A 13,516-nucleotide genomic window follows, 5' to 3' on the forward strand; every position below is an offset into this window, starting at 1 on the left:
CCGGGCATGTGCCCTGACTGGGAATCGAACTGTGACCTCCTGGTTCATAGGTTGACACTGAGCCACACCGGCCGGGCTAGCTGGTCACTTCTTATTGCCATCAGGCCAACTCCAACCTTATGCAGTTGTGCTTCTATGAGCACACTGAATCTTCTGTTGTGGGGACTCCATCTGGAGGACTAAAGAAAGTAGCCTCTTCACTCAAACGTGTCCTGTATCATTGAGACATTTGGCAACATCATCCCCAAGGAAAAGACCCTGATATGTTCCATGAGAACTCCATAGGTGGCATGTATTTCTAAATGTGGCATTCCAGCCCCGCAGGCATAAGATGGAATCATGACTAAATTGTATCTGTGAGAGGGGCTGAGCAGCTGGCTCAAATCAGCCAGGCTTCTCCCAGCTCAGTAGCCAGGCCTCCTTGCCTACAGGGGCCCACATTCTCAGTGATGGTGGTGGAGAAAATGAAAAAGAGGGCCTCTTCCTGCTCTCACTTTGAGCCAAATTTCATTTTCTTGAGATTAAAAATGCTTTGGTATGAACATAATGGTATTTTTGTAACCCTTCTCTTGTCAAGTCATAACACATTTGCCTGATTTCAACCATGATGTTTTCACTTATCTAAAATGTTGACTTCTATTTCAGCTGGTGGATGGAAAGAACTATGGTCACTGCTCAGTGAGTGCTTTCCTTCACACAGAGGCCAGCAGACCTAATCATTAGTGACTTGAAGGGCTCCTTAGTAAAGTATTAAAATAAAATAACCTTAAGGATCTAAGGGCTGTACATACCAATAGTCAATGGATTATTCCCTGGTAACTTTTTCAGGGACTGGGTGCTTGGTAGGTAATTCCCTTGTACTTCTGAAAAGTAGGCAATGTGAATGAACATGTGAGCAGAGATGAATACTTCTTCTTTCCCCGGGGTGTAGGCTAAATGTCACTTCTTTTCTATAACTATCAACATTTCCTGACTAGTTAGTCCCCAGATTCTGAGGTCCACCTGGGACAGGTGCAAAGGACATCCCTCTAGGCACAAGCTTGCCAAGGACTTCAGAGTCCTCAGTTACCCTACAGCCTTCAGCTTCTATCCATTGCCCACAGTTCAGGATTGCAGTGATGTCAGGATAGGTAATAAGAAAGTCCAGCCGTCTGCCCAGCCAGCGTAGCTCAGTGGTTGTGCATAGATTTATGAACCAGGAGGTCACAGTTCAATTCCTGGTCAGGGCACATGCCCAGGTTGTGGGCTTGATCCTCAGTGTGGGGTGTGCAGGAGCCTGCCAATCAATGATTCTCTCTTATCATTGATGTTTCTATCTCTCACTCCCTCTCTCTTTCTCTCTGAAATCAAGTTTAAAAATATTTTAAAATAAGAAAGTCCAGTCTTCTTGCTAAGGACACACAAAAGCCAACCTACATCTAGACCAGTGGTTCTCAACCTTCTTAATGCCGCGACCCTTTAATACAGTTCCTCATGTTGTGGTGACCCCCAATTTCATTGTTACAAATTGAACATAATTAAAGCATAGTGATTAATCACAAAAACAATATGTAATCATATATGTGTTTTCCAATGGTCTTAGGCGACCCCTGTGAAAGGGTCATTCGACCCCCAAAGGGGTCGCGACCCACAGGTTGAGAACCGCTAATCTAGACTAACACTCTAGGAGAGAAACACCTCCCGGAGTCCTGTGGTTCACAATGTAACTCAGGAAAATAATCCCAGTTTTCCAATCCACAGTCAATCTGGAGAGGAGAGAGCTTACTTGGGGGTTACCTCTGTTGCCCTTATTAACGAGAGAGAGAGAGAGAGAGAGAGAGAGAGAGAGAGAGAGAGAGAGACTTAGAAAATACAAATTGATCTTGGCAAGAAAAACCTCAGGGAAAATAATTAGAAGTGTATGCCAACCACATTACTGAAGTTGTGAGTAGCCTCAATTATAAATGTGGCCTTGATGGAACAAACAGATTGACCCTTTGTGCCAAAGAGTGACAACAAATAACAAGTTCATGCTGCAACCTCACAGCCCAACACCTGGGACTTCTGCACTCCTTGTCCAAAGCTGCATTTCAGATCCTTTGAGGAATGAGTGACTCTTATTCAGACACCAGAATTATTAGACCATTACCATCATTTACTATGCCTCTCTCCTGTGCCAGAATCTTCGCAAGAGTTACAGACTAATAAGGGACCAAACACAGACACTTGAGGTACACAAGAATCGAGCATCAGTCTGCTTAGAATAGAAACCGAGAGCAAGACTTTACTGAGGGGTAGACTTGAGCTGGAGTTTCAAGCTCAACTCCACCCCTTCCTGGCTGTGTGATTTGAGATGAGCTGTAATATTTAATCTCAGCTTTAGATTTTTTTCCTCCTTGACATGGGACAAATACTAGTTATTCCACCTCGTTTGTGGCGAGCCAGCACGGCCATGGCATACTCAGCCCCAGGCACCTTATATGCCTCGCCAGCTCAGCCAGGTTCGGTGAGCCTGAGAGAGGGCAGTGAAGAATTGAGAAAAGACAGACAAGAGAAGAAAGCTGGGTCTGGGTAGGACACTGTCCTCTCTGATGAAGAGCTAGCGACAGCACCATGGACTACAAGCCGTGTCTTTATTTTATAGCCAGATTCCACAAGGCAAAGTAAGGGCGTGGTGAAGATGTTTACAACATTCTCATGGGTTTCGATCCTAGTCAAATCATGCACCTGAACTCTACCAAGCCCACATCACCCAGCCACGTGGGGCCACGTGTTCGGACCATAGGTCCAAGCTTACAACTATAGCTGTTGGCTATAATTGTGCTGGGAGGGCGTTGCCCTCCAAGCTGGGACTTGCACGTGGCAATGAGAGGACTGTGCCCTCTCATTAGTCCGAGGCTTGAACCTGTCCAAAACACTGTAGCCGCGCTCCACACTCGTTGTTTGGAGGAATATCGAGAAAATACATGTGTAACTAACTGGTCTGTAAATACAGGTGTTCATTCAGGAAAAAGCCCAGCATTTCCCCACCCACCCCAGCAGGGCATTTACATTGGAACACAATGGCCTCATATCAGCACCAGCAGGTTGAGCATCAGTTGTCTAGACTAGTGAATTCTCTTTGTCTCTTCCCCAGTGCCAAGGTGGAGACAGACTTCAGACGTGTTTCCCATGAATGTTGAATGTTCAACATGTTCCCAAGGGACAGAGAGGTGACTGAGTGTAAACCAAACTGGACAGCCCTGTGGTCAGGAGTCAGGCATGATACCATAGTTACTGGGGATCAGACGTGATGATGATGTACAACTCAAGAGTTCTCTACCATGATCAGTGTTCTTAGATGCACGGTGGTGATAGAGCTGTGCTGATGAATGTTTCTACTGAAGTTGAGAGAGGGTCTGAAAGTCAGGTGATGGTGCAGAGCCAGGAGTTAGGGATGCTGGCACTCAAAAGGTTTTTAATTAATGACACTTTAATATATCACCTAAGGTTAAACAGAAATTTTCAACTCTAGGTCAAATCTGGCATGGTTAAATATTCATGCAGGTTTGGACAATTTTCTTCATGTACACTTGAATGTAAGATTGCTAAGGAATGCCTGCAAAATGCATTTGTAAGTATTCACATAGCAATCATAGCCTAAATGTTGATTGATATCACTATACTGAGATGATGGGGAGGAGGAAGCATGTGTGTGGTGTGTGTGAGAAGGCTAACCCCTACTTTTGTAAAAAACTACTGTTTGAAATTCCCTGCTATTAGATGATCCCTTATTCTGTGGGTCAACTCTGTTATTTTTAGCTGGCCCCTTACTCTGTAAATTAACTTTGCTGTCTAGCTGCTTGAATAATAGGGAAGATAAACTTGGCTGTCTGACCTTGTAGGCTCGTCATCTGACGTAAGGTCTGGAAAAACCCTTATTTGGGAGACAAAGGGGGTGGGAAGATATAAATAGGGAAAGCTTCCTCCATGTTTTTGCCCAGAAATTTGGGAGACATCTTCTTCTGAGCCCGCTGGCAAATAAATGGTGTAACTCCATTTCTCTGGGCATTGCTTGGTTTTTCTCCAGTCTTCTGTAAGCATCATTTCTTTCATAACATGTGCATGGTGGCTTCTAGGAAAAGTGGTGAAACAGGGTTAGATTCTGAACTTCCAGTGTGGGATATAAAGCAGAAAGCAACAAGTGAACTCATAGACACAGACAATGGTATGGTGGTTGCCAGAGGGGAAGGGAGGTGGGAAGAGGAGAAACTGAAATAATATGATTTATGTTCTTTTCCATCTGACTTATTTCGCTTAGCATTATATTCTCAAGATCTTATCCATGTTGTCATCGTTTCTTATGGCTAAGTAGTATTCCATTGTATAAATGTACCACGTCTTTATCCAAGCATTCATCAAAGGACACTTAGGTTGCTTCCATGTCTTGGCTACTGTGAATATTGCTGCAGTGAACATGGGGTTACATAACATCTTTACAAATAAGTGTTTTCAAATTAGCCAGGTATCTAAGAGTGTTTGCTAGGTAATATGTCAGCTCTATTCTTAATTTTTAAAGGGACCTCCATACTATTATCCATGGTGGTGTTACCAGTTTACATTCCTACCAGCAGTGAAAGAGGGTTCCTTTTTCTCCACATCCTCTCCAACACTTGTTATTTCTTGTCTAATTGATAACTGGAGTCCCAGTGCACGAAATCCATGCAAAGGTAGGGTCCCTAGCAGCTGCCAGCCGGGTACTCCCTCTCTTCCCCCAGCTGCCTGCTGCTGCCTGGGCCTCCTTCCCTTCCCCCAGCCAGCTGTCTGGTCAGACTCCTGGAAGAACTCCTGGTCAAGGGGATAGTTTGCATACTACGCTGTGGCAAGCTAGCTCGGCCATGGCATACTCAGCCCCACATTGGGCGCCTTATGTGCCTCGCCAGCTCAGCCAGGTTCAGTGAGCCTGAGAGGGGGCAGTGAAGGATTGAGAAAAGACAGACAAGAGAATAAAGCTGGGTCTTGGTGGGACGCTTTCCTCTCTGATGGAGAGCTTGTGACAGCACCACGGACTACAAGCCGTGTCTTTATTTTATAGCCAGATTCCACGAGGCAAAGTAAGGGCGTGGTCAAGATGTTTACAACATTCTCGTGGGTTTTGATCCTACTCAACTACATGCACCTGAACTCTATGAAGCCCACATCACTCAGACAGGTGGGGCCACATGTTCGGACTTTGGACTCCAAGCTGGGACTTGAACGTAGCCATGACAGGACTGTGCCCTCTCATTAGTCTGAGGTTTGAACCTGTCCAAACACTGTAGCTGCTCTCCACACTACGCTTTTATTATATAGGATAGCCACTCTAAAGTTGTGAGGCGGTATCTCATTGTGGTATTCATTTGCATTTCCCTTATAGCTAGTGAAGTTAAGCATCTTTTCACATATCTGTTGGCCATTGGCATGTCTTTTTGGGAAAAGTGTCTCAAAGTACTCTGCCCATTTTTAAATTAGATTGTTTTTTGTTGTTATGTTGCATGAATTCTTTATATATTTTGGATGGTTCCGTTTGCAAATATCTTCTCCCATTCTGTCGGTGGCCTTTTTGTTTTGTTGATGGTTTCTTTTGCTGTGCAGAAGCTTTTTAGTTTAATGTAGACCCATTCATTTATTTTTGCTTTTACTTCCCTTGCCTTTGGGGTCAAGTTCACAAAAACCTCTCTGAGACCAAGGTCCATACATTCGGTAGCTATGTTTTCCTCTATGTATTTCATTAAGATCTTATATTTAAATCTTTAATCTATTCCAAGTTAATTTTTGTGTATGTTGTTAAAGAACAGTCCAGGTTGTGGCTTTCCAATTTTCCCAACACCAATAAATAGCACTTTAAACAATTGGCTTTCCATGCACGTGCACACAAAGGTGGATCCCTATCTCACCACTTACTTCAAAATAAATCTCAGATGGCTCCAAGAGTAAACACAAAAAAATGAAACATTAGAAGAACTGGAAAAACACAAGGGTGGATATCTTATATTCTGAGAGTGTTACAATTAGTCTGAGCTCAGAAACCCCAGAGGAGAAAAACAATCAAGTGGCTACATAAAATTTAAAATGTATGTGTGGCAAAAGGCAAATGGGAAAAATACCCATCTCGATTTAAAGGGGCTGATTTCGTTAACAAATATTTTTCAATACAAAGCAAACAACCCAATATAAAAGTAAGCTATGAATCTGTCAACGTAACAATTAAACCTGTAGTGAATTTTCGTGAGCTTATTTGAGCCAAAATGGACAATTGCCGGGAAGCAAAATCTCAACGGATTGAGAAAATGTTCTGGAAAAAATGGCAGTTCTGTACCCTGCTTCATACATTACAATGAATAAGTGGGTTACATGAAATCCATTGGTGATAGATTAAAGAGGTGGGAGAAAGCAAAGCAGGGAAACCTCTGGGATTGGATAAAAAGGGAAATGATGGACATATACTTCTTTTATGCCGGTGGCTACAGGATAGTTAACAGTCAACAATTAACTCAATAACAGTGAGGGGATTTCTGGTCTCTGCTGTGGTGCAGTATCTGTGCTTTCAGGGCTCCAGAAAAAGGAAATTACTTTGACATTCCAAGGTAGATGCAAAAAGACAACAGACAGGCTTAATTAAGGTAAAGACTGACTTTTGTCAGGGAAGATTTTAGCCTAGGACATGACCACCTGCCATAAACTGCTTTTAGTTGATAAGTTTCCATCTCAGGCCATCCTTTGTGGTTCCTTTAGGTCTCTGAGTTTGGAAGGCTGCCATGCAGGCCTGCCCTGAGCTTGTCAGGGTTAGCATGTGGCCCCTTTTTGTCCACAAATCTATGAATGTGGGCATGGAGGTCATAACAAAAAAAAATACAAAGGCAAATAAACCAAGAAAAATATGCTCAGCCTCGCTAATATATTTTTAAATGCAAATTAAAACAAAGAGTCGTTTTTGCCCATGAGATTGGCAAAATCGTAAACAATTTGTATCCGTTTGAGTGAGGCTGTTATGCTGTTGTTGGAGCAGCCTCTCTGGAGGCCAAGTTGGCAGCATTGTTCCAATGTGAAATGTGCACAGCAAGCTCAGCAGGGGGGAAGCAGAGAGGGTCCAGATGGTCGCGGGAGAAAGTTCGGAAGGAAAGAAAAAGACAGGCAGGCTTCCTGGGCTGCTATTTCTGTGTCTCGGTTGAAGGGCTTCCTGTTGGCCTCGCCCTGTGCACTGCAGAGGGTACAAGTGGAGACTGTGGAACAGCCTGAGCAGCAGAAAACCAGAATGCTTTATTTTTGATTTTTTAAATATATTTGTATTGATTTCAGAGAGGGAGAGATTAAATAGAAATATCAGTGATGAGAGAGAATCATTGACCGGCTTCCTCCTGCACGCCCCCTACTGGGGATCAAGCCTGCAACCCGGGCATGTGCCCTGACCAGGAATCGAACCCGGGGCTCTTCAGTCCTTAGGCCGAGGCTCTATCCACTGAGCCAAATCAGTTAGGGCCAGAAGATGCTTTAGAACCTCTCTCAAACGCATGCTCAGTGTCAGTCCTGTTTGGAGCTCCTTTCCTGGGGTCCAGGGGTGGGCAAACTTTTTGACTCGAGGGCCACAATGGGTTCTTAAACTGGACCGGAGGGCCGGAACAAAAGCATGGATGGAGTGTTTGTGTGAACTAATATAAATTCAAAGTAAACATCATTACATAAAAGGGTACGGTCTTTTTTTTTTTTTTAGTTTTATTCATTTTAAACGGGCCGGATCCGGCCCGCGGGCCGTATAGTTTGCCCACGGCTGGGTTAGACACTCAGGTCTGGAGGACACAGGCCTTCAATCTCACCCTTTGCTCTCCTCTTTATTCATTCAATGACTGAATGTTGTGCCTGATTGCAGACTCCCAGGGTAGCCACTAGGCAGAGACAGAGGAATGCTCAATAAATGCTCATTCCAGAACTGAGAGCGCGTGGTCTAGAGAGGAAACATGGAAAGAGGAAGTGGGGGAAAAAATATATGTTTGCTGGTCAGCTTTGAATAGGTAATTCCCGTACTCTTGAGCTGCTTTTGCATGCCAAGACCCTCCCTTCTCATTTCTCCTCCTGGTGGCCTGGGATGTGACCTGGCATGAGAGTGTGGTGATAATGAGGCAGTTTTCACCATTAGATAACACCATAGTGGAAGGTGAAGGGAGGAATCAGGCACACCTAGGTAGGTCTTCATTGACTGCTGTGCCTTGACATCGTCTTGCACATGAACTTATGCTTCGAGTTAGCTGGCCGACATCCATATTCCCAACATCTCCTCCTACCATTCTCATTGACCAGCTTTTTTGGCTTCTGTGTGGAGATTTGGGACAGGCAGAGAATCCCGAGGTTGCTTGTGGCAGTAGGGTTTTGAAGTTATCCCACACCGGAACTGTCTCATCTAAATTTGGGAACTGTTGGTAGTCATGTTTGCCGCCATTTGGGAGCTGAATCGCCCATAAAGGGGGCCACCCCAGAGTTGCAGCCACGTACTTTCCTTCCTTGACACAATGTGCAATGCATAGTTTCCCAAACAAGTACATGAGACCGGCCAATGTTTTGGGGGTGTCCCCACACTCACACAGTCGTCCGTGTGCATCTAGCATACAGGCCACTCCTCCCCACATGGAATTAGATGGCCAGCTCAGGATTTCCCCCACATATGCCCCTTTCCCAAGACCCATTTCATCAGTCTCCTGGATGGCTCGCCGATTGTTAGGATATACAGACCCAGGGCAAGATCCAGGACTGAAAAATCTACCTTGGTAGTCGGAGGGCAGGGAAAGACCAGAGGGAGGCTGGCTACTCCACTATGGTAATCGAGTTTATGAAGGGAATCTTACACCTGAGGTGCATTTTGGGCGGCTGCAAGACCAAATGAATCCCCACACCACTTGACAGGCAGCAAAGAATTATGTAAAGGGAGGGAGAGTCACAGGTACTAGTACATGAGTGCTACCAGATATGGAAATTGCATGCTTGATCAGGTCAGGACAGTGGCCTATGCCAGGAACTAGCCACAGTGGGAGGCAGTGGAGGGGTACGGAACCCAAAGTGAGGGAGGTGAGTCTGGAACCCAAGATGATGGCAGCACAGAGGTTCTTTCACTACCTTAATTGGCAGCCAATAGGTAGATGGGCACATTTCCCCTCAGGAAGCCACTCCATGGCCGTGTCCAGCCCTTTCCCTGGCATTGTCAAATGCAATCAGTATCAGGTGGGAATAATGACTCTGATGGACCCCTATTTCATTCATTAAACAGTCACTTGCACCCCAGTTGGTTGAGCGTTACCTGGTGCACTGAGAGGTCGGGTCAGCAGTTGGTTTCCCGGTTTTCAGGCTCCATCTCCAGTAAGGGGCATGCAGGAGGCAGCCGATAACTCTCTCTCTCTCTCTAAAATCAATAAAACATTTTTTTAAAAGTCTTTTGGTCTGTGAGCTAAAAATGAAAGAAACTGAAGTCCCGACTCACTCTCTCCAACCTCACCCCGCTCAGACTCAGAGGTTCTTGGTGGTTAGCGGAGCCAGAGTTCTGCATCTGGGCCAGCATCTAGAGCAGCGGTTCTCAACCTGTGGGTCGAGACCCCTTTGGCGGTCGAACAACCCTTTCACAGGGGTCGCCTAAGACCATCCTGCATATCAGATATTTACATTATGATTCATAACAGTAGCAACATTACAGTTATGAAGTAGCAACGAAAATAATTTTATGGTTGGGTCACAACATGAGGAACTGTATTTAAAGGGCCAGAAAGTTGAGAACCACTGATGGAGGAATGGGCCTCGACAATTAGGTTATTTCAGTGCCAACTCACCCAGGATTTTCTCTTTTAAAGAGTCCAAATAGTTAATAGGATGCACACAAATCTCTACCCCTGGCCATGTAGTCCCAGCAGAATGATGGTCCCAGAACTCAGGGCCATGTTGGCCAAGAATCTGTGATGTCTAGTGGGAAAGAGATACTGAAAATCTGGATGCTTTTGAGCCATGTGGTAGCTGAGCTATCACTGCTTTAGAACATCTGGGAATTTGCAAAGGTGGCAGCGCCAGTTACTTTGGTCTCGTTTGAAGTGACTTTCTTTCAAAGTGCTAAATTACTCTTTTAAAACCTCTTACTTTTGCCCTAGTCAGTTTGGCTCAGTGGATAGAGCATCAGCTTGCAGACTGAAGAGTCCTGGGTTTGATTCAGATCAAGGGCACATGCCTGGGTTTCGGGCTTGATCCCCAGTGAGGGGTGTGCAGGAGGCAGCCGATCAATGATTCTCTCTCATCATTGATGTTTCTATCTCTCTCTTCCTCTCCTTTCCTCCCTGAAATCAATAAAGATATGTTTGTAAATAAATACATAAAACCTCTTACTTTCTATTCCTCCCTTTGGGCCCCATTTCTAGGTAATGCCGGCTCTAAAGCGAGTCTTTGCACTATCTGGTGCAAGCGCAGGCACTTTCAGCCCTGGGCCACATGGTGTGTCCACGGTCCTTGCCAAAGAGCTGCTGCGGACTTGACCTCTGCCTCCAGACCAGGTTTCTGTCTTGGGCTCCTGTTGGTTTTTGCGGAGCCAGCTTGCTCCAGGAAAGCTCAGTGACTGGGTTTTCCACACGTGCAGGACAAGATCGCATCGAGAAGGTGTTCCCAAAGCCTGGTGCATGGCCTCTGTTTCCATTAGGAAGCAGAAGAGCTTTTGTGTTAAAAACTGTGGCCAGCCCAGCTGGTGTGGCTCAGTAGTTGAGCATCGACCTATGAGCCAGGAGGTCACAGGTCAATTCCCAGTCAGGGCATGTGCCTGGGTTGCCGGGTAGATTCCCAGTGTGGGGCGTGAAGGCAGCCGATCAATGATTCTCTCATCATGGATGTTTCTGACTTTCTTTCCCTCTCCTTTCCTCTCTGAAATCAATAACAATATATTTTAAGAAAAGAAAGAAACTGTGGCTGAGAGGAGAGAGGGAGAAGAGGAAGGAGGGGGAATTGGAAAAGTGGCGCACACCCACCGTTGACAGTTGGAAGACCCTAGGCCCTAGGGTCTTTGGCCCCTTGAGTGTGGTCACGAAGTTTCAATCGCACTGTACATGCGTGCCCACACGTGGTATTTTGTGGAAGAGCCACACTCAAGGGGCCGCGGTTTGCTGACCACTGCCCTAGGGCAGTGGTCGGCACTAAGGCAGTGGTTGGCAAACTCATTAGTCAACAGAGCCAAATACCAACAGTACAATGATTGAAATTTCTTTTGAGAGCCAGATTTTTTAAACTTAAACTATATAGGTAGGTACATTGTTATTAACTTAATTAGGGCACTCCTAAGGCTTAGAAAGAGCCACACTCAAGGGGCCAAAGAGCCGCATGTGGCTCGCGAGTCGCAGTTTGCCGACCATGGCCCTAGGGGAAAGGGTCGGAGACAGAGTGTATGGGAATGATTTAGGGGATAGTATATGATTCTAAGCACAAACAGGGCTGTTTGGGGGTCCTGTTTCCTTTTTCCGGGTGTGGCAAAATGCTGGAAAGAGGACCTTCTTCCTGCTGCTGCTAGAAGCCAGCACCACCCTGGCCCTCAGAGGACTGGTAGAGTCTAAGATATGACAATGGCCTTGGCTTGGGCAGTAGTGCTAAGGAGGCTTTTCTGAGCAAGGCCTGTGGGCAATGGAGGCGAACAAAATGGAAACCAGTGGCGGCCAGCCCAAAGTGGCTGCTTCATGAATGCAGGGGACCCCAGAAGTATCTTGGGTCCTGCTACTAAGATGCACAACATGGTGCAGGTTAGACATTGAGCTACCTGCAGACCAGGACTGGGGAGATGAAAGTACTAGATGGAAGTTTAGGTCAGCTGAGTAAGAGCATTCTCCAAGGTTCATAACTCTTATTCCGCCACTTCATTCAGTGAAGCTACTTTGATGGCATGGAATAATGTGAAGCTGTTAAAACTTATTCGGGGGAGACAATACAGTTCAAAATTCTCCGTGCAAGATGAAGTTTAAAGACATTAGAGGAAAGCCCAGAATAAAAGTCTTCCAGCCCTGGCTAATCTTTATGCATGGTTGTCACTTTTAAGATCAGAAAACACAAGTTGCCACACAATAAGTATAATCTGGTGTCAATTTGTTAAATATATTTTTATTGATTTCAGATGGGAAGGGAGAGGGATAGAGAGATAGAAACATCAATGATGAGAAAGAGTCATTGATCAGCTGCCTCCTGCAGGCCCCACACTGGAGATCGAGCCTGCAACTTGGACATGTCCCCTGACGGGGAATTGCGACCTCCTGGTTCGTGGGTTGACGCTCAACTACTGAGCCACACTGGCCGGGCTGGTGTCAATTTTTTAAAAGAAAAATTACATATGTGTATGTATATGCACACATCTAGGTATGTTTGTGAAAAAGCCTGGCATCTTATACTCTGTAGATCCCTAAAAATAAGAGGTAGTGGTAGGTAATCACCCTCATTTTTTATTCCCTTCTGTGTCGTTTGAATTGTACAATGTCATGTGTTATATCTATCATTCAATATACATACATTTTCATTTAAAAAATGGAGGCCCTGATCACCCTGATAATGCCCCTTGTGGGCATTACAAAAAAATAACAGAATCTTAGTGTTGGCGGTTGGGGGGCTTAAAAGACCTCCAGTCTTGTGCTCCATTGCCCACTTTGTGCTTCTTCCTAGCAAGGCTTGATCACTTGATTCGAATCTAGCCAAGCCTGTGCATTTCTGCCTCTAAAATTAGCCCAAGACCCAGTCACATGCTGGTGATTGCACAATGGGGGTTTAAGTTTCAGCAGATCTGCGTTAAATCACATTGTTCAGATCTATACTGTATTTTTTGACAGTATGGCTCTGTTTATAGAAAGTCCAAGAACAGACAAATTTAATCAAAGGTGGTGGAAATCAATTCTGGTGTTGGGGGGGTGGGGTATGGTGCTACTAGGAGGGGACAGTAGAGAACATTCTGGGGTATTGGAAATGTTCCCTATGTACATTTAAAGAAACTTTTTTAGTTATCAATTGCAGTTGACACTATTATTTTATATTAGTTTCAGGTGTACAGCATAGTGGTTAGACATTTATATAAGTTACGAAGGATACCCGGATAAGTCTAGTACCCACCAGGTATGATACATAGTTATTACAATATCATTGACTATATCCCCTATGCTGTACTTTACATCCCTGTGACTATTTTGTAACTACCAATTTGTACTTCCTAATCCTTTCACCTTTTTCACCCAGCCCCTAACCCCCTCCCACATGGCAACCATCAGTTCGTTCTCTGTTTCCATGAGTCTGTTTCTGTTTTGTTTGTTCGTTTATTTTTTTCTTTAGATTCCACATATAAGTGAAATCATATGGTATTTGCCTTTCTCTGTCTGACTTGTTTCACTCAGCATAATAGCCTCTATGTCCATCCATGTTGTCACAAAAGGTAAGATTTCCTTCTTTTTGTACAGCTGAGTAGTATTCCATTGTGTGAATGTACCACGGCTTTTTTTATCCACTCATCTACTGATGGACACTTGGGCTGCTTTCAAATCTT

The sequence above is a fragment of the Myotis brandtii genome, unplaced genomic scaffold (genome assembly GCF_000412655.1).
Source record: "Myotis brandtii unplaced genomic scaffold, ASM41265v1 scaffold889, whole genome shotgun sequence".
In the NCBI taxonomy this organism is placed as follows: domain Eukaryota; kingdom Metazoa; phylum Chordata; class Mammalia; order Chiroptera; family Vespertilionidae; genus Myotis; species Myotis brandtii.